Genomic DNA, 21803 nt, shown 5'->3' with positions numbered 1-21803 from the left:
TGAAAAAAGTGTCCCAATTTTAGACACTTTAATGTCTACTGCTAGCATATCTATAAAATCTCTTATGCTCTTTAGGGGATGATTATCCGAGCCCCTTCTCCCCTTATGAGGGTAATAGGTGTGTGTGATGGGCCTATCATTATGGACATCCACAGCAACATCCCTGGAGCAAAATCTAAGTTGTGCATGCCTTCTAGCTGTTTTGTCAAATGACTGGTTACTTCGATGACCTATAGGCACCATGGCTTCAATCAGTTGGTATGCATGCTAAACAAGGGCTTGATTGTGTTGAACTTAAGCCTAAGCCTATGGCTGATGCTACTGTAGACCCCAGACCGTGTCCTTGAATAAGACAGTAGCTCAATGGGGTGGTGATAGTAGAGTTTGCATGTACAGTCTTGGCCAGACCAAGCACTGGTGGTGTTATGCCATTGGTGCCTGTTGGATGGTAGCGATAGTCTCTTGGCCTTTATTTATGTTTTTCCTATGCTAAGCAATTGTGGTATGGTCTTGTACGTTATTTCCTTTGCTTGGTCATCAAGTATGTGATCAAATGCATTGTGGGCTCGTGTGTGTGGATGTTACCACTTGTACATAATGGGCATATGAGTGGTGCTATGGTTGCTCATGTTGGTAGGCTCGATGCTTGATGCATTGAACTATCGAACCATCATCCTTTTCAATCTCCCCCCATGTGTTCATCATACCTAGGGGGGATAATCAGGATCTTGTGTTGCATACCTAAATCAATGGAAATTGGATGTTTTGCCATCCTTCATCCATCTTGTGTCTTTGGGGCTATGTATCAAACCATAATCATGCCTTGTGTCCTAAGAGTGCCACTTAAACCTCCGTGGTCGCATTGGTGCACCAGTGTTTGATCGTGCTCTCAGATGTAGAATATTTTGATGACATGGGCTCTTAACCCTTGTTCATCCAATGCCATGCATTTCACATGCTAGACACTTGGGCTCTGTGTTGGCTCCCTCTACCACTTGGTCGGTGCATTAAGGTCCACGTGGTGCCAACATCCCAAAAGAATGCTACTTGATCGATCTTGCTAGTAGCATACGCTTGTCTTAAAGATTAAGCCTTGCATGTGTAAGTATGAACTAATTCGGATTATGAAACCACAAATGGCTCATTAAATCAGTTATAGTTTGTTTGATGGTATCTACTACTTGGATAACCATAGTAATTCTAGAGCTAATACATGCAATAAACCCTAACTTTTGGAAGGGATACATTTATTACATAAAAGGTAGAAATGGGCTTTACCCATTGCTTAAATGATTCATGATAACTCAACAAATCGTATGGCTTTTATGCCAATAATACATCATTCAAAATTTTTCCCTATCAACTTTTGATGACAGGATAGTGGTCTACTATAGTGGTGATGGGTGATGGAGAGTTAGGGTTTAATTCCAGAGAAAGAGCCTAAAAAATGTCTACCACATCCAAAGAAGCAATAGGTATGCAAATTACCCATTCTTAACATAGGGAGGTAGTGATAATAAATAATAGTACTGGGCTCTATGAGTCTGGTAATTGGAATAAGTACAATCTAAATCCCTTAAAGAGGATCCATTGGAGCTCAAGTTAGTTGCCAAAAACCATAGTAATTCTAGCTCCAATAGCATATGTTTAAGTTGTTGTAGTTGAAAAGCTTATAGTTGGAACTAGGATTAGGTCATCCGGTCTACCTTATGATGAGCATTGGTCTACTTATCCCAACTACTGGCTATGCACCCTTAGCTTTAACTGGCTGGGTCATTCCTTTGGGACTATTACTTTGAAGAAATTAGAGTGCTCAAAGCAAGCCTACACTTGTATAAATTAGCATGGGATAACATTATAGGATTTCAGTCCTATTATTTTGGCCTTCAGAATTAGAGAAATGATTAATAGGGATAATTGAGGGCATTCATATTTCATAGTCAAAGGTGAAATTCATGGATTTATGAAAGACAAACAACTAAGAAAGCATTTGCCAAGGATGTTTTCATTAATCAAGAACAAAAGTTGGAGGCTCGAAGACAATCACATACCATCCTAGTCTCAACCATAAATGATATCGGCCAGGGATCGATGGATGTTAGTTTGAGGACTCTAATGACACCTTATGAGAAATCAATGTCTTTGGGTTTTGAGGATAGTATGGCCATAAGGCTAAAACTTAAAGGAATTGATGAAAGGCCACCACCAGAAGTAGAGCCTATGACTTAATTTGACTCAGCTTGGGGAAACTTACCAGGTCCAGACATAGAAAGGATTGACAGAATAATAGCTCTTTCTTGATTCTATGGGTGGTGGCGCAAGGCTGTTCTTAGTTGGTGGAGTGATTTATTTGGTTAATTCCATTGACAGACAAGACCTCAACCTACTAGCTTCTTAGAGGGACTATGGCCATTTAGGCCAAGGAAGTTTGAGATAATAATAGGTTTATGATGCCCTTACTGTTCTGGGCTACATGCATGCTACACTAATGTATTAAATGAGTCTATAATCTTTGAAATTTCATCATGATGGGGATAGATCATTGTAATTGTTAGTCTTTAATAAGGAATTCCTAGTAAGTGTGAGTGATCAGCTCACATTGACTATGTCCCTACCCTTTCTACACACAACCGATCATTCCTACCGATTGAATGGTCCGGAGAAATGTTTAAATAGCAGTAATATGGATAGTTTGTTGCTCATGATGTCACAAGAAGTCCACTGAACCTTACCATTTAGAGGAAGTAAAAGTCATAACAAGGTTTCCATAGGCAAACCTGTGGAAGGATCATTGTCCAAAGCCATTCAACAAATGACCTGTAAACTCATTAATGAAACACTGAGGGGGCGAGGGTGCCTTTATGCCCTAAGCCCCTTTGGCCTTGGGTGGGGACAGCAATCAACTCATTCTGCCCCCCGAGTGGGTGAAGCAATCGGTGTCATTACCTGTAGCTAAATACCCCTAGCACAAATCGCACTAAGGAACTGTACTGGAAAAAAGCATGTGCACCATTGCCATCCCATTCATGGTGTATACACAGGTGGCACCATGACTTTTTTTGTCATGAAAAACCAAAATGACTCTCAATAATGGATATCTTGGCTCTCACATCGATGAAGAATGCTACGAAATGCAATACTTGGTGTGAATTGTAGAATCTCATGAACCATTGAGTTTTTGAATGCAAGTTATGCCCTAAGCCATTAGGCTAAGGGCATGACTGCCTAGGTGTCACGAATCGTCACACCTTTCAACCCCTTACCTATTGGGCTCCAAGTGAAGGTAGGCAGAAGATGCTTCCAGCGATCTTGTAGATAGTGGTTGGTCCAAAAGCATGTCCCCGAAAATGATAGCATCGTGATCGTTGGTGGAAAAGCTCCTGGCATGCCTTGTCTTTGGTGATGCATGCTTATTGTCCATTTAGACCCCATCGAACCCCTCACATCGCTCGATCGATGCTCACATTGTGACCTCAGGTCAAGAGGGATTACCAGCTGAGTTTAAGCATATCAATAAGTGAAGGAAAAAAAATTTACTAGGACTCTCTTAGTAATGGCGAGCAAACTAGAAAAAGCCTAGCTTGAGAATCGAGCAACCCTAGAGTCCAAATTGTAGTCTAAAGAAGTGCCTTCAGTAGTAGATCAAGTCTAAGTCCTTTAAGAAAAGGCATCGAAGAGGGTGAGAGCCTTGTTCTACCTGGACCCTATCACACCATGAGGCGTTATCTATGAGCCAAGTTGTTTGGTAATACAACCCTAATCGGGCAGTAAATTTCATCCAAGGCTAAATACGAGTTAGAGATTGATAATGAACAAGTACCATAAGGGAAAGATGAAAAGGATTTTGAAAAGAGAGTCAAAGAGTGCTTGAAATTATTGGGAGGGAAGTGGATGGGAGCCAATGATGCTCCTCGATTGGATGTGGAACAGTAAGAGTTAGTCCATCGATCGGTTCAAGGTATGGACAGACACAGGTCACGATAGTGGCCTAAGCCTGGGCTTTCAATATGCCTGTAAAGATGTCATTGCTGTGATCATGGAATATAGCATGTGCCATCTTAGCATGCCTCAACACCAATGTTCTCCCAATATCAGCCTATGGGCTCCCTATCTAAACCATCTTGAAACATGTACTAAGGAGTTTGGCATGTGTGTGAGTCAACAAACTAGAAATACTATAAAGAAGCTAATTAATGGGATCCCTCGCTGGTGCATTACCAACTGACCCTGATCTTTGATAAGGGTTCGAGTGTAAGCATGCTTGTTGGGACTCAAAAGATGATGAACTATGCCTAAGTGAGGCAAAGCTAGAGGAAACTCTAGTGGAGGCCCATAATGATACTAACATGCAAATCATTCATCTGACTTGGGTATAGGTGCAAAAGACTAACCAAACCATCTTGTAGTTGGTTCTTTCTAAAATTTCCCTCAAGATAGCTAGAACCCTTAGCGAGTTCTATCGGATAAAGCCAATGATTAGAAGCATCGGGGGAATAATGCCCTCGACTTATTCTTGAACTTTAAATAGGTTGGACAGCATGGTTGCTTCATTGAGCCATGCCATGAAATTGAAGCTCTAAGTGGGCTATTTTTGGTAAGCAAAACTGTTGATGTAGGATGAATTGGAAGCTAGGTTATGATTCCCAATTGTGCAGTAACCTAGAACCCACAAAAGGTGTTGGTCGATTGAAATAGTAAAACAGTAGTCATAGAAGTTTAAATCCACTAAAGAGTGTGTAACAACTTACCTACCAAATAAACTAGCACCAAAAATGGATGGCACTTAAGTGCACAACCTATACCTTATCATCAAGGCAGGGGCTAGGCCTCGATAAGTAGGAGGGCATTGTAGTCGTCATAAAATACAAGGCACGAGCTCAAGTGGAGCAACCATCAGTGTGGATCTTAGTAGTGTAGCAAATATTTGAATGAGAACTTTGAAAGTTGAAGAGGGGAAAGGTTCCATGTGAATGGCACTTGCACATAGGTTAACCGATCCTAAGAGAAAGGGGAAGCCCATCCTATAGCATATCTAGCGCAAGCTTCAAAAGAGAATCGAGTTAATATTCCTAAACTGGGATGTGACAGCTAATGGCAACATTAAAGAGTCTAAAGAGGTTAGTGGAGGCCTCAGGGAGAGTTATCTTCTCTATTTAACAATTTGCCTACCTTGGAAATAGATTACCCAAAGGTAGGGTCCAGTAGCTAAAAGAGCACTGCACGTCATGTGGTGTTCAGTAAGCCCTCAATAGCCCTTGAAAATCCAGAAGACTAAGTGCTGTCTGTGCCCTATCATACTTATAATTGCATCAGGTTTCTGAGGTGAATAGCCTATTGTCAATGGAACAATGTAGGCAAGAGAAGTCAGCAAAATGGATTTGTAACCTAGGGAAAAAGATTGGCTCTTAGTGTTGGGCATGAAGGTCCTAGTCTTGAACCCATCGGTTGTCTGTGCACTGCTCGAGCTACTCCTATGATGAGAATGGGTCATCATGTGCTGGTGAAGGGTTGGACTGGGTCTAACTCCCTTAAGGGCCTTCATCAGGTAATGAATAGTTGACTTAGAACTAGTATCGACAAAGGGAATCCAATAGTTTAATTAAAACAAAGCATTGTGATGGCCCCTATGGATTGTCATGCAATGTGATTTTTGCCTAGTGCTTTGAATGTCAAAATGAAGAAATTAAACCAAGTGCGGGTTAACGACGGGAGTAACTATGACTCTCTTAAGGTAGCCAAATGTCTCGTCATCTAATTAGTGACATGCATGAATGGATTAACAAGATTCCAACTATCCCTATCTGCTATCTAGTGAAACCATAACCAAAGGAACAGGCTTAGTAGAATTAACAGGAAGAGAAAACCCTATTGAGCTTGACTCTAGTCTAACTTTGTGAAATGAATTGAGAGTTGTAGGATAAGTGGGAGCCCTCGGGTGAAATTGAAATACCATTACTTTTTATATTATTTTATGTATTTGAGGATTAGAGATGAGGTACAACCCTTTCTTTTAGACACAAGGCTAGCATTGGTCAATTAATCTAGGTGGAAGACATTGTCTAGTAGGGAGTTTGGTTAGGGCAACACATATTTTAAAAGATAATATCGTGTCCTAAGATGAGCTCAACAAGAACATAAATCTTTTTTGGAACAAAAAGGTAAAAGATTGTTTGATTCTAATTTCTAGTATGAATATGAATAGTGAAAACGTGGCCTATCGATCATTTAGACTTTCGAAATTTGAAGCTTGAGGTGTCGAAAAAGTTACCACAAGGATAACTAGCTTGCGGCAGCCAAGCGTTCATAGCGACATTGCTTTTTGATACTTTGATGTTAGCTTTTCCTATCATTGTGAAGCAGAATTCACCAAGTGTTAGATTATTCACCCACTTGTAGGGAATGTGAGCTAGGTTTAGATTGTTGTGAGATAGGATAGTTTTACCCTATTGATGGTAGCATCATAATAGTAATTCAACCTAGTACAAGAAGAACCATTGATTCGCACAATTGGTCATTGCACTTGGTTGAAAAACTAGTGGCATAAAGCTACCATGCATTGGATTATGACTGAACAAATCTAAGTCAAAATCTTAGCTAGAAGTGATGCATGTGCCCATAGCTTGATTGTCGACCTACAGTATAGGCCCATGGCCCCTAAAGTTACATGTTATAGGTGCAGCCCTAGTGGCGGACAAGCCACACAAGACTCCTTGGAGCTCAATTCTCACCGAATAACGAGTAGAATCCTTTGTAGATGACTTAAATATGTGACAGGGTATTGTAAGTGGTAAAATGGCCTTGCTACCATGATTCACTGAGATTCAGCCCTTTGTCACTTCAATTTGTCCCTCCCCTTTTCTACATCTATCTAAGTCCTCTCACTTTATTTTTTTAAACTGCACCTTTCTGAGGCTGGGGATGAATGTTATTGTCCATTGCAATCAATTCACCTAAGCAATGACATCCTTCCCTTAAGCATCCAAGTAAATGACAACTGAATGCCATCAGTATTCATTATAGGGATGGGCTTGCCCTCATGTAGGCACTTGCTTCGAAGTCCTATTACCCTTACACATTATCCCCTAGGGTAAGTGGGTTGTTACCTTAGACACCATCAGCGAATGCTAGCCTATCATTGTCTTAGATGCCATCGACAGATGCTAGCACCTTGTTACAAGTGGGATGTAGCCTCAAACACCATTTTTAGATGCCGACACTTGGTACGGGCACTTGCCTTGGCCACCATCCACTCAAGCAAGCCCTTGGCGTGGGTTGTTGCCTTAGTCACCTCTTTGGTAGATGCTGGCACTTGGTGCGGGTTGTTGCCTCGGACACCCTTTTGGTAGATGTTGGCACTTGGTGCAGCATGTGTACCATGACCTTCTCATCCAAGGCACTTGTTTGCCCTTTGATCGCCATCAGCACTGAATGACGCTCATTTCATGTGTCACTGGCTTTGGTCTCAAGCCAAACTTTAGGCTACCTTGGACAAGGAATTGACTCTACCTATCTAAGTTAGCCTGCAAAACTCAAGTGCCCAGCATAATACCAGCTTGTTAAACATTATCTTGTAGTACTGGGCCTTCTAAAAGCCCACAAATCTAATCTAAACCATGATTGTGTTCAGGCATACCTGCACTTGGGTCTGACCATACACCTATGCCTTGATCATCAATGCTCACATCGAGTCTAACTATGTCCTCATGTATCAATTCTGCCAAACTTGAACACTGTGCTTGAGACTCGAGAGTCTTGAACACTAACCACACCATTCTTTTAAGCTACTTCCTTATCACCTAGTCTTCTAGTTGGCCTTAAAGCTTGGTCCCTTTGGCTATCAGACCTTATCCTAATGGAACCCCCAAGCATGGATCAGTTTATGGACTGTGACACATACACATGCCTCAGCCACCATTGGGACATGTTAGCCCTTAGTTTCGACACATGCTTTGACCACCATTGGCATATGCTAGCCCTTTATGTTAGTAGTTCCCTTGAACACCATTGGCACATGCTGGGCCACACACCATGCATGGGTATCCTAAGCCCGAGTCACACACCATGTGTACCACAGTCGGGTAGTGGGTGGGTTCAAGCACATATTCATATTTTTACTATGCCAATGCCATTTTCATGGCTTGGAAATTCGTATAAGCACTCATCAGTGCCCAAACCTAGGCTTGGCTAAATTCTGTCAAACATGAACATCATGCTTGAGCCTTTTGAGTCCCGATCACTACCCATACAACAATTTTGACTAGTTCCCCATGACCTAGGCCTCTAATAGGCCTTAAGGCCTGGTCCCCCAAGTTATTGACCCTATCTCACTAGAGCCTCTAGAAGTGGACTAGCTTGTAGACTGTGACACATGCGCATGCCTCGACCACCATCGAGACCTATTGGTCCTTGGTCTCAGCACATGCTTTGATCACCATCAGCACATGTTAGCCCTTTGTGTAGTAGTTCCCTAGAACACCCTCGACATTTGATGGGTTGTATAGCACGCATGGGTATCCTGGGCCTGGGCCATGCACCATATGCACCATGATTAGGTAGTGGTTGAGTATAGGCACATCTTCATATTTCTACCATGCTAATGCCATTTATATGGCTAGTAAACTTATATAAGTGTTCACCAGCGCTCGCACCTAGGCTTGTCTCAATTATGCCAAACATGAACACTATGCTTGAGCCTATTGAGTCATAATCGCTACCCATACCACTATTTGGGCTAGTTCCCCATGACCTAGGCCTTCGGTAGGCCTTAAGGCCTAGACCCCCTAGCTATCGGACCTTATCCTACTAAAACCCTTGGGATTGGACTCTCTTATGATTTGTGACACATGCACATGCCATGACCACCATCGGGGCATGTTGACCCTTAGCCTCGGAACATGCTTTGACTACCATTAACATATGTTGTCCTTTTATGGGGGCAGTTTTCTCAAGCACCATCAGTACATACTTGGCCATGCACCACACATGGGTATCCTAAGCCCGATCATGCATCATGTGCACCATGATTAGGTAGTAAATGGGTTCAAGCACGTCTTCATATTTCCACCATGCCAATGCCATCTTTATGGCTTGTAAATTCATATAATGCTCCTCTAAGCCTTCATGTGAAGCTTTATGGTAAGATGAATCATTTTTTATTTTTCATAATTTTTAAAATTTTTTAAGGTTCAGGATTTTTTAAAAATTTTTTAAAAGGAGTTTTGGCACCAAAAATTGATATATGTGTCCTTATATTTTTTTTAGCATCCATAAAAAAATTTAGCTAAAAAATCAAAGTCTAGAAGATTTTGTGGTCATTTGAAAATAGCCTCCCCATTTCAAACACTTGAATGGCTATTGCCTATGAACCTATAAAAGCTTCTATGCTCATTAAGAGGGTGTGAGTTGTCAAGGTTTCTTAGGGGATAGGGGGCCAATATAAAGGCTAAGGACTAGCACTCATCGTATGTCATGTGCGTACACCCTCTAGCCCCCCACTCTCAATCGTCGAAACCCCTAATGCTATAAGTTAGGTTCTTCGATGATGCTGCTCTAGGCAAAAAAATGTGGCACCAACACATGCCTGAGCCCAACATGTGCATTGTGGCCCAAAATCAAATTTTAACCAAGGCTTCAACCATTAATAGACCATGTTGGTGCATAGTGTGGGCACATTCCTTGACCATCATTGGCATAAGCTAGCCTTTGCTATAGGCACTTGCCTCAACCACTATTGGCACAAGCTACCCCTTGGTATAGGCACTTGCCTTAACCTCTATTTACACATGCTGGACCACTATCGGCACATGTTGGCCAATGGTACAGGCATTTGTCTTAACCTCTATTGACACATGCCTCAATCAGCATTAACACAATCTAGACCTAGTGCGAGCACATGCCTCGATTAGTATCTGCAAAAGATGGCCCTTGGCACGGGCAGTTACCTTGAACACCATTGCCACATGCTAGGCCTTGGTGTAAGCACATGCCTTAACCACCATCGGCACCTGTGGACATTTGGTACGGGATATGCCTATTTGAAAAAAGTGTCCCTATTTCAGACACTTTAATGTTTACTGCTAGCATATCTTTAAAATCTTTCATGCGCTTTAGGGGGTGGTTATTTGGGTCCACTCTACCCTCTAATGGGGGGAGTAATTATGTGTGATGGGCTTATCATTGTGTACATCCATAGCAACTTTCCTAGAGCAAACTTCAAGCCATGCATGCCTTTTGGCCATTTTGTCTAGTGACTAGTTGCTCCAGTAACCTGCATATAGCCATGGCCTCGTCTAGTTGGCATGCATGCAGAAATAGGGCTTGGCTATGCTGACCTTAAGCTCGTGTCTGTGATTGATGTTGACCCAAACCCTAAAGCAAGTCCCTAAATTGGGTAATGACTCCATGGAGTGGTACAAGTAGAAGCTGCAGTTGCGGGGCTTTGCCAACCCAAGTCTCTTAGGTTTTTGGTGGTCTAGTGGTCCCTTCTCATTGACCACAAAAATGCCTCAGCTTAGCTAAGCCTTTGCATGCAGCTGATGCTACCCAAGACCCTAAGAATAAGTCCTTGAATCGAGCAATATCACCCTAAGGTGGTGACAGTAATGTTTGCGCGTGCAGTCTCAGCCAGACTAAGCATTGGTGATGTCATGCCATTGTTGCTCGTTGGATGGCGGGGCAATCTCGTGGCCCTTACTTGTGCTTTTGCCATGCTAAAAGGGTTGTGGCATGGCCTTGTACGTTGTTTCCTTTGCTCGTTCATCGAGTAATTGATTGGGTGCATTGTGGACCGATACGCAAGGATGCTGCCACTTGTACGCAATAGGCATATGAGTGGTGCTATAGTTGCATGTGTTGGCAAGCTCCATGCTTGATTCATATAACTATCAACCTATCATCCTCTCCAATCTCCCCTTTGTGGTTATCGTACCCTAGGGGTGTAATCAGGATCTTATACTGCATACTTAAATTGATAGAAACTAGATGTCTTGCCATCCCTAATGCATCTTACGTCTTTAAAGGCTACAAGTCAGATCTCAATCATGCCCTAAGTCCCAAATGTGCTAGCCAAACCTCTATGGCCACATTGGTGCACCAGTGTTCGATCGTGCTTTTAGATGCAAAACATTTTGTAGGCATGGGCTCTTGGTCATTGTTCATTCGATTCCATGCATTTCATGTGCTTGACACTTGTGCTCTGTGTTGGCTCTCTCTGCTACTTGGTCGGTGCACTAAGGCCTATGTGGTGCCAATGTTCCAAAGGAATGCTACCTAGATGATCTTGCCAGTAGTCATATGCTTGTCTCAAATATTAAGCCTTGCATGTGTAAGTATGAACTAATTCACATTGTGAAACTATGAATGCTCTATAGATTAGTTATAGTTCGTTTGATGGTATCTACTACTTGGATAACCTAGTTATCCTAGAGCTAATATCTACAACAAACCCTAACTTCTAGAAGGGATGCATTTATTAGATAAAAAGGTCGACGCAAGCATTGTCTATTACTCTAATGATTCCTAATAACTTGATAGACCGGACAACTTTTGTGCTAGCGATACATAATTCAAAATTTTGACCTGTCAACTTTCGATAGTAGGATAGTGGCCTACTGTGGTGGTAATGGGTGACAGAGATTAGGGTTCGATTTCGAAAATGGAGCCTAAGAAATAGCTACCACATCCCAGGAAGGCAATAATTATGCAAATTACCCAATCTTGACACAGAGAGGTAGTGACAATAATAACAATACCAAGCTTTATGAGTTTGGTAATTGGAATGAATACATTCTAAATCCCTTAACATTGATCCATTGGAGGGAAAGTCTGGTGCTAAGCACAGGTCTACTTGTCCCTATTACCAGTAATGCACTCCCTAGCCTTAACTACCGAGTTGTTCCTTTAGCATTATTACTTTGAAGAAATTGGAGTGCTCAAAACAGGCCTATGCTTGAATACATTGGCATGGGATAACATCATAGGATTTTGATCCTATTGTATTGGCATTCAGGATTGGAGTAATGATTAACTGGGATAGTCAGGGGCATTTGTAGTTCATATTCAGAGGTGAAATTCTTGGATTTATGAAAGATGAACAACTACGAAAGCATTTGCCAAGGATGTTTTCATTAATCAAGAATAAAAGTTGAGCGCTTGAAGACAATTAGATACTGTTCTAGTCTCAACCATAAACAATGTCAACCAGGGATCGATGGTTGTTACATTTAAGACTTTATCAGCACCTTATGAGAAATCAAAGTTTTTGGGTTCTAGGAAGAGTATGGTTGCAAGGCTGAAACCTAAAGGAATTTATGGGAGGGCACCACTAAGAGTGGAGCTTATGGCTTAATTGGACTCAATATGAGGAAACTTACAAGGTCCAGACATAGTAGGGATTAACAAACTGAAAGCTCTTTCTTGATTCTATGGGTGGTGGTGCATGGCCATTCTTAGTTGGTAGAGTAATTTATCTAGTGAATTCCATTAATGAATGAGACCTTAGCTTGTTAACTAGCAATATAGAGGTGATCTTTCATGTCTAGCTTCTTAGAAGGACTTTGGTCACTTAGGCCAAGGAAGTTTGTAGCCATAACAAGTCTAGGATGCCCTTAGATGTTTTGGGCCGCATGCGTGCTACACTGATGTATTCAACGAGTCTATAGCCTTGGTCAACAAGCTCGAATAATCTTTGAAATTTCATCATGATGGAGATAGATCATTGTAATTTTTAGTTTTCAACAAGGAATTCCTTGTAAGTGTGAGTCATCAACTCACATTGACTACATCCCTTCCCTTTGTACACACCACTCGTCACTCTTATTGATTGAATGATGTGGTGAAATGTTTGGATCGTGGCAACGTGGATGGTTTGCTACCTATGACATCATGATAAGTCCATTGAACCTTGTCATTAAAGTAAGAAGAAGTTATAAAAAGGTTTTTGTAGGTGAACCTACAGAAGGATCATTGTCAAAACTTGCTCAACGAATGACCCACAAATGCATTAACAAAACACCAAGGGGGTGAGGGTGCCTCCATGCCCTGAGCCCCTTCCAACCCTAGACAGGCATGACGGTCACTTCTTTCTGCCTCTTGGGTATGAGACATGATCGACATCATCACTCGTAACCAAATAAAGAACACCCGGTTCAATTCACACCAAGGAACTAGAATGGAAAAGAGCACCAGCACCATTGCCATCCGATTCATGGTGCATGCATGAGTGACACTAAAACTCCTTTGGTCATAAAAAATTAAAATGACTCTTGGCAATGGATATCTTAGCTCTCGCATTGATGAAGAACACAGCAAAATGTGACACTTGGTGTGAATTACTGAATCTCATGAGCCATCAAATCTTTGAATGTAAGTTTGCCCCAAGCCATTTGGTCGAGGGCTCGCCTGCCTAGGTGTCATGCATCATTACTCCTTTTAAACCCCCACCCATTAGGCTCTAGGTAGAGGTAGGTGTTTTGGCCTCCTACGATCTCATTGGTCATGGTTGGCCTAAAAGCAAATTCCTGGTAATGATAGCGCCATGACCATTGGTGGTAAAGCTCTTAGCATACCTCACTTTTGGTGATGTATGTTTGTTGTCCATCCGAACCCCATCAGACCCTAGCATCACTCAATTGATACTTACATCGTGAACCTAGGTCAAGCAAAATTACCCACTGAGTTTAAGCATATCAATAAACAGAGGAAAAGAAACTTACTAGGGTTCCCTTAGTAATGGCGAACGAACAAAAAAAAACCTAGCTTAAGAATTGAGCACCCCTAACATCCGAATTATAGTCTGAAGAAGCATCCTTAGAGGTGGACTCGGCCTAAGTCCCTTAGAAAAGGGTACCAGAAAGGGTGAGAGCCCCATTATGCTTAGACCCTGTCACACCATAAGGTGCTGTCTACATGTTGAGTTGTTTGGGAATATAGCCCCAATCAAGCGATAAATTCTATCCAAGGCTGAATACAAGTGAGAGACCGATAGCAAACAAATACCATAAGGGAAATATGAAGAGGACTTTGAAAAGAGAGTCAAAGAGTGCTTGAAATTATCAAAAAAGAAATAAATGAAGGTCAGTAATGTGACTCGATCAGATGTGAATGGTAAGAACCAATTGTCGATTGGCTCTAGGTGTGGACCAGTGTGGGTCATGGAGATGGCCCAAGCCTGGGCTTTTGATATGCCTGCAAGAACATCATTGCCATGATCATGGAATGTAGCATGCACCATCTCGATGTGCCCTGGCACTGGCATGTTCCTTGGCATCAGCATGCTCCCAATGTTAGCCTATGGGATCCTTATCCGACCCATCTTGAAACACAGACCAAGGCATCTAACATGTGTGTGAATTAATAGGCTAGAAAGGCTATAAGGCACAAGAAAGTTGATTCGCAGGATCACTCGTAGGTGCATCACCAACTGACCTTGATTTTTTGATAAGGGTTTGATTGTGAGCATGCTTATCGAGACCCAAAAGATAGTGAACTATACTTAAGTGAGATAAAACTAGAGGAAACTCTGAAGAGGCCTACAGTGATACTGACATGTGAATCATTCATCTGACTTAGGTATAAGGGCAAAAGACTAATTAAACTATCTAGTAGTTGGTTCCCCCAAAATTTATCTTAAGATAGCTGGAGCCCTTAGCGAGTTGTATGAAGTAAAGCCAATGATTAGAGGCATTGGGGGTGTAATGCCTTCAACCTATTCTTAAATTTTAAAAAGGTAGGATGGTATGAGCTCCAAGTGGGCCATTTTTGGTAAGCAGAACTAGTGATGCAGGATGAGCCTGAATGCAGGTTATAGTGCCCATCTATGCTCTAACCTAAAACCTACAAAGGGTGTTGGTCGATTAAAATAGTAGGATAATGGTCATGGAAGTTGAAATCCATTAAGGAACATGTAACAAATCACTTACCGAATGAACTGGCCCTGAAAATGGATGGCGGTTAAGTGCATGACCTATACCCGATCGTCAGGGTAGGGGCCAAGCCTCGATAAGTAGAAAGGCATGACAGTTGCTACAAAACCTAAGGCACGAGCCTGGATGGAGTGACCATTGGTGTAGATCTTGGTGGTAGTAGCAAATATTCAAATAAGAACGTTGAAGGCCGAAAAGGGGAAAGATTCCATGCGAGCAGAATTTGCACATGGGTTAGTCAATCTTAAGAGATGGAAGAAGCCTATTCAATAGCGTATCTGGTGTGAGCTTTGAAAGGGAATTAGGTTAAAATTCTTGAACTAGGAAATGGTGACTGACGGTAACATTAGAGAGTTTCGAGACATCGATGAGGGCCTCGAGAAGAGATATCTTTTTTGTTTAATGACTTGCCACCCTAGAAATAGCTTACCTGGAGATAAGTTCTAGTGGCTGGAAGAACATCACACGTCACATGGTGTCTGGTGTGCCTTCGTAGGCCTTTGAAAATTTGAAGGATTGATTGTTGTCTACACTCGATCGTACTCTTATCCTCATTAGGTCTCCAAGGTGAATAACCTCTAGTCGATGGAATAATGTTAGCAAGGAAAGTCAATAGAATATATCCATAACCTCGAGAAAAAGATGGCTCTGAAGGCTTGGCACAAGGGTCCCAATCTTGAACCAGTCAGCTATTGGTGTACTACTCGAGTTGCTCCCATGGCAAGAGAGTGTCACCATGTGATGACTGGGGGATAAACTAGGAATAGCTCCCTCAAAGGTCTTCCTTTGGTGATAGATAGTCGACTCATAACTGGTACGAATAAGGGAAATCTAACTGTTTAATTAAAGAAAAGAATTGCAATGGTCCCTGCAGATGCTCATGTAATGTGATTTTTACCAAGTGCTCTAAATGTCAAAGTGAAAAAAATTCAATCGAGTGCAGGTAAATGATGGGAGTAACTATGGCTCTCTTAAGGTAGCTAAATATCTCATCATTTAATTAGTGACACGCATGAATGGATTAATAAGATTCCCACTATCCCTATCTACTACATAGTGAAACCATAGCCAAGGGAATGGGCTTGGCAAAATCGATGTGGAAAAAAGCCTTTCTGAGCTTAACTCTAGTCCTACTTTGTGAAATGACTTAAGAGGTGTAGGATAAATGGGAGCCCTCAGGTGAAATTGAAATACCATAACTTTTAACATTATTTTACTTATTCCATGAATCATAGGTAAGGCACGACCCCTTTTTTTGGACCCAAGGCTGGCCTCAATCAGTTAATCTAAGTGGAAGACATTGTCAAGTGGGGAGTTTGGTTAGGGTGGCACATCTATTAAAAGATAATTTAGGTGTCCTAAGATAAGTTTAACAAGAATAGAAATATTGTGTGGAACAAAAAGGTAAAACCTCATTTGATTCTGATTTCTAGTATGAATACAATCCTTGAAAGCATGGCTTATTGATCCTTTAGACCTATAGAATTTGATGTTAGAGATGTCAGAAAAGTTACCCCAGGGACAATTGGCTTGTGGCAACCAAGCGTTCATAGCAATGTTGCTTTTTGGTCCTTTGATGTCAGATCTTCCTATCATTGTAAAGCAAAATTCACCAAGTGTTGGATTGTTCACCCACCAATAGAGAACTTGAGCTGGGATTACACTATCATGAGATAGGTTAGTTTTACCTTATAGATGGCAATGTCATAATAGTAATTCAACCTAGTTTAAGAGGAGCCATTGATTCACACAATTAGGCGTTGCACTTGGTTGAAAAGCCAATTGCACGTGCCTGCCACCCAATTGCCGACCCATAGTAAGGGACTATGTCCCTCAAAGGCACTTGTCATAGGTGTAGCCCTAGTGGTGGAAAATCCACACGGGCCTTCTTAGAGCTCAATTCCCATTGAGTGGTGGGTACAATCCTTTGCAAATGACTTAAATACGTGATAGGCTATTGTAAGTGGTAGAGTGGCCTTGTTGCCACGATCCACTGAGATTCAACCTTTTGTCGCTTTGATTTGTCCCTTCTCCTCTCTGCACCCATTGAAGCCCTCTCACTTCATTTCTTTACACTACACCCTTTTGAGGTTGGGGATGAATGGTGTTCTTTGTTGCAATTGATTTCTCGAGCAATGACTTCCCTCCCTCAAGTGTCTAAGTAAATGATAACTGAATGCTTTTGGTATTCATTTTAAGGATGATCTCACCCTTGGTGTGGGCACTTGCCTCGAACTCCTCTTGTCTCACATGCTAGACCCTAGTGCAAGTGGGTTGTTGCCTCAAACACCATTGCCAAATGTTGGCCTTTTGTTGCCTTGAATACAATCAATGGATGCTGGCCCCTTGGTGTAGGTGTTACCTTAGATGCCACTGCCAGATGTCAACACTTAGTGCAGGCACTTACCTCGATCATTGTCTATGCAAGTGGGCCCATGGTATGGGTTGTTACCTCAGACTTCCATTGGCGGATGCCAGCACTTGGTGGAAGTTATTGCCTTAGACACTACTTTGGTAGATGTAGGCACTTGGTGCAGCATGTGTGCAATGACCCACCCACCCAAGGCACTTATCTACCCTTAGATTGCCATCAGCACCAAATTACACTTGGTGTATGTGTCACTAGCTCTGATCTTAAGCCAAACTCTGTGTGGCCTTGAATAGGGAATTGACTCTACCTACCTAAGTCAACCAACAAAACTCAAGTGCTTAGCATAATTCTAGCTTGTCAAACGTTGTCCTATAGTATTGAGCCTTCTAGAAGCCCATAAATTCGATCCGAACTAGGACTATGTTTTGGCATGTGCACACCTGGGTCTAACCATATGCCTACACCTCGATCATCAGTGCCTGCACCTAGGTTAGACTATGTCCCTGTGCATCGCTCACCAACTCCCACACTTAGGCTTGGCTCAATTCTGCCAAACTTGAACACTATGCCTGAGACTCAGAGTCTTGATCATTACCCATACCATTCTTTTAGGCAAGTTCCCTGTGACCTGGACTTCTAATAGGCCTTAAGGCCTAGTCCCCTTAGCTGACAAACATTGTTCTACTAGAACACCCAGGCGTGGATGAGCTTGTGGACCGTGGCACATGCATATGCCTTTACCACTATTGAGACATGTTGGCCCTTACTCTCAGCACATACTTTGACCACCATTGGCACATGCTAGCCCTTTGTGCATATAGTAACCTTGAACACCATTGGCACATTCTGGGCAGTGCATCATACATGGGTATCCTAGGCTTAGGTTGTGCACCATGCACACCACGATTAGGCAATGGGTAGGTTCAAGCACACCTTTATATTTCTAGCATGCCAATGCCATTTTTATGGCTAGTAAATTTATATAAGTGCTCACCAACGCCTCTACCTAGGCCTAGCTCAATTTTGCTAGACAAGAACACCATGCCTGAGCCTCTTTAGTCCTAATCACTACCCATACCATAGTTCTAGGCTAGTTCCCTATGACTTGGGTCTTCAGTAGGCCTCAAGGCTTGCTCCCCCTCACTGTCGAACCCTATCTTGCTAGAACCTATGGGCATGGACCAACTTGCAGACCCTGACACATGCACATGTTGTGACCAATATTAGGACATGTTGGCCCTAGGTCTTGGTACATGCTTCGATTGCAATCGACACATGCTAGCCCTTTGTGTGAGTAGTTCCTTCGAACAACATCAACACATGCTAGGATGTGCACCAAGCATGGGTATCCTAGGCCCGAGCCATGCACCATGTGCTCCATGACCAAGTAATGGATGGGTTTAGGCACATCTTTATATTTATGTCATGCCAGTGCCATTTTTATGGTTTGTTAATCCATATAAGCACTCACCAATGCCCACACTTGGGCCAGGCTCAATTCTGGCAAGCATGAACACCATGCCTGAGCCTCTTGAGTCTCGATCATTGCCCATACCACTGTTCTTGGCTAGTTCCTTATGACCTAGGCCTCAAGGCCTAGTCTCCTTGGCTATCAAACCCTATCCCACTAGAACCCCTGAGCATGGACTAGCTTTCAGACCATGACACATGCAAATGCCTTAACCACTATCGAGACATGTTGGGCTCTTTTCTTAGCATATGCTGTGACTGCCATCAGTATATGCTGGCCTTTTCTGTTGGCAATTCCGTTAAAAACCATTGAAACATGCTGGGGCACACACCATGCATGGGTATCATGGGATTGGACCATGCACCATGTGCACCATGATTGGGCAGTGGGTGGGTTCAGGCATATATTCATATTTCTACCATGCCAATGCAATTTTTATGGCTTATAAATCCATATAAGTGCTCACTAGCGCTTACACTTGGGCTTGGCTCTTGAGTCCCGATCATCACCTATACCACTATTTCAGGCTAGTTTCCTATGACCTAGGACTCTAGTAGGCCTCAAGGTTTGGTCTACCTCACTATCAGCCTATCTAGTTAGAACCCGTAGGTGTGGACCAAATTATGGATCGTGACACATGCACATGCCTTAACCACCATTGGAACATGTTAGCCTTTTGTCTTGGCACGTGCTTTGATTGCCATCGGCACATACTGGCCATTTATGTGGGCAATTCCCTCAAACACCATTGGCACATGTTGGGATGCACACCACACATGGGTGTCTTGGGCTCAAGCCATGCACCATATGCACACGACTAGCAATAGGTGGGTTTAGGTACATCTTTATATATTTTTCCATGCCAATGCCATTTTTACGGCTTGTAAATTCATATAAGTGCTCACCAGCACCTATGCTTAGGCCTGGCTCAATTTTGCTAAACATAAAACCTATGCTTGAGCCTCTTATGTCCCAATCACTACCTATACCACTATTTCAAGCTAGTTCCCTATAATCTAGGGCTCTAATAGGCCTTAAGGCCTAGTCCCTCTGGCTGTTAGACCATGTCCTATTAGAACCCTTGGGCATTGACTAGTTTCTGGATTATGACACATGTACATACCTTGATCAGCATCAAAACATGTTGGCCTTTGGTCTTGGCACATGCTTCGACCACCATCGGTACATGTTGGACCTTTGTGTGGGTAGTTCCCTTAAACACCATCGGAATATACTAGGGTGCACACCACACATAGGTATCCTAGGACCAACTCATGCACCATGTGCATCGTGATCAGGCAATGGGTGGGTTTAAGCACATCATCATATTTTTACTATGCCAATACAATTTTTATGGCTTGTAAATTCATATAAACACTCACCAACGCCTAAATTTGGCCCTGGCTCAATCCTACCAAGCATGAACATTGTGCCTAAGCCTTTTGAGTCTTGATCACTACCCATATCACTGTTCTAGGCTAGTTCCCCATGTCTTAGGCCTCTAGTAGGCCTCAAGGCCTAATCCATCTAACTATCAGACCCTATCCTGATAAATCACTGGGCATGGACCAACTTGCAGATCATGACACATGTACATACCTCAACCACCATCAGAACATGTTAGCCTTGGTCCCGACACATGTTTCAACTGTCATTGGCACATGCTAGCCCTTTGTGTAGGCAGTTCCCTCTAACACCATCGGCACATGCTGGGTTACACACTGTGCATAGGTATACTAGGCTTGGGCCAGCAACCATGCGCAGACAACTAAGAAGTAGGTGGGTTCAAGTATATCTTCATATTGTTTCCATGCCAATGCCATTTTTATGGCTATAAATTCATATAAGTGCTCACCAAAGCCTGCACCTGGGCTTGTCTCAATTTTACAGAACATAAACATTGTGCCTCAGCCTTTTGAGTCCCGACACTACCCATACCACTATTTGGAGCTAGTTCCTCATGACTAGGGCCTCTTATAAGCCTTAAGGCCCCATCCCTTTGGCTATCGAACCTTATCCTGTTAGAGCCCATTGGCCTAGACTAGCTTGTAGGCCATGATACATGCACATGCCTCGACCAACATTGGGACATGTTAGCCCTTGGTCTCAGCACATGCTTTGACCACCATTGGCACATGTTCACCTTTTGTGTAGGTAGTTGCCTTGAATACCATTGGCACATGCTGGGTGTTATGGTCCTAGAGTGGAGCCATAAATCTCACATTAGCTATATACTAGAGTTAGTCATAAGATATAAGGGTTCATGCCACCTTTAACTTTTGATGTGCCTTTTATGGGACAAAACCATGAGGCCAAAAGGGCCAAAGTAGACAATGCCTCACAAGTTAGTATGGACCATGACATTTGGTATCAGAGCCGACTCTGGGGGTACTAGTGATGTGTCACCGAGAATGGTGGGCCTTTGTTGAAGTGAAAGAGGATGTCATGGTCCTAGAAAGGAGCCATGAATCCTCTAGGACCATGACATCCTACATCAACTATGTGCTAGAGTTGGTCTTGAGATATAAGGGTTCACACCACCTTCAACTTATAAAGCACCTTTTGTGGGACAAAACTGTGATGCTAGAGGGGCTAAAGTGGACAATATCTCACAAGTTAGTGTGGACCATGACACTGGGCCATATACCATGCATGGGTATCCTAAGCTTGGGCCACGCATCATGTGCACCATGTGCACCATGATTAGGCAGTACAAGGGCTCAGGTACATTTTTATATTTCTGTGATGCCAATGCCATTTTTATGGCTTGCAAATTCATATAATGGTCCCCTAAGCCTTCTTGTGAAGTTTCATAGCAAGATGACTCATTTTCTATTTTACATAATTTTTGAAAATTTTTTCAATTTGGGATTTTTTAAAATTTTTTTAGAAGGATTTTTGGCCCCAAATTTGGTATATGTGATCCTTGTAATTTTTTTTAGCATCCACAAAAAATTCAACTAAATAATCAAAGTGTAGAAGATTTTATGGCCATTTGAAAAAAGTATCCCGTCTTTAGCTTCTTGGCCTAGTGGCCAAG

General features: G+C 42.4%; 3 non-coding genes and 3 pseudogenes across 3 annotated transcripts; all 6 read left to right on the top strand.

Annotated features, from left to right (window-relative positions):
* The first annotated feature begins 1044 nt into the window (after positions 1-1044).
* Positions 1045-2794, top strand: LOC149511494 (18S ribosomal RNA; annotated as a pseudogene).
* A 285-nt stretch (positions 2795-3079) lies between these two features.
* LOC149511493 (5.8S ribosomal RNA) lies at positions 3080-3235 on the top strand. The gene has a single exon (XR_016333862.1). It is a non-coding gene; the product is annotated as a 5.8S ribosomal RNA (ribosomal RNA).
* A 233-nt stretch (positions 3236-3468) lies between these two features.
* On the top strand, positions 3469-6846 carry LOC149511492 (25S ribosomal RNA). Its single transcript, XR_016333882.1, has one exon. It is a non-coding gene; the product is annotated as a 25S ribosomal RNA (ribosomal RNA).
* Positions 6847-11265: 4419 nt separating this feature from the next.
* On the top strand, positions 11266-12966 carry LOC149511491 (18S ribosomal RNA; annotated as a pseudogene).
* Positions 12967-13257: 291 nt separating this feature from the next.
* On the top strand, positions 13258-13412 carry LOC149511490 (5.8S ribosomal RNA). Its single transcript, XR_016333899.1, has one exon. It is a non-coding gene; the product is annotated as a 5.8S ribosomal RNA (ribosomal RNA).
* A 231-nt stretch (positions 13413-13643) lies between these two features.
* On the top strand, positions 13644-16946 carry LOC149511489 (25S ribosomal RNA; annotated as a pseudogene).
* The last annotated feature ends 4857 nt before the right edge of the window (positions 16947-21803 follow it).

This window comes from Durio zibethinus, chromosome 25, assembly GCF_047325235.1.
Source record: "Durio zibethinus cultivar Kanyao isolate XHJ-2024 chromosome 25, ASM4732523v1, whole genome shotgun sequence".
In the NCBI taxonomy this organism is placed as follows: domain Eukaryota; kingdom Viridiplantae; phylum Streptophyta; class Magnoliopsida; order Malvales; family Malvaceae; genus Durio; species Durio zibethinus.
Note: the sequence above shows the minus strand (reverse complement) of the source record. Positions and strands in the feature narration are given on the sequence as shown.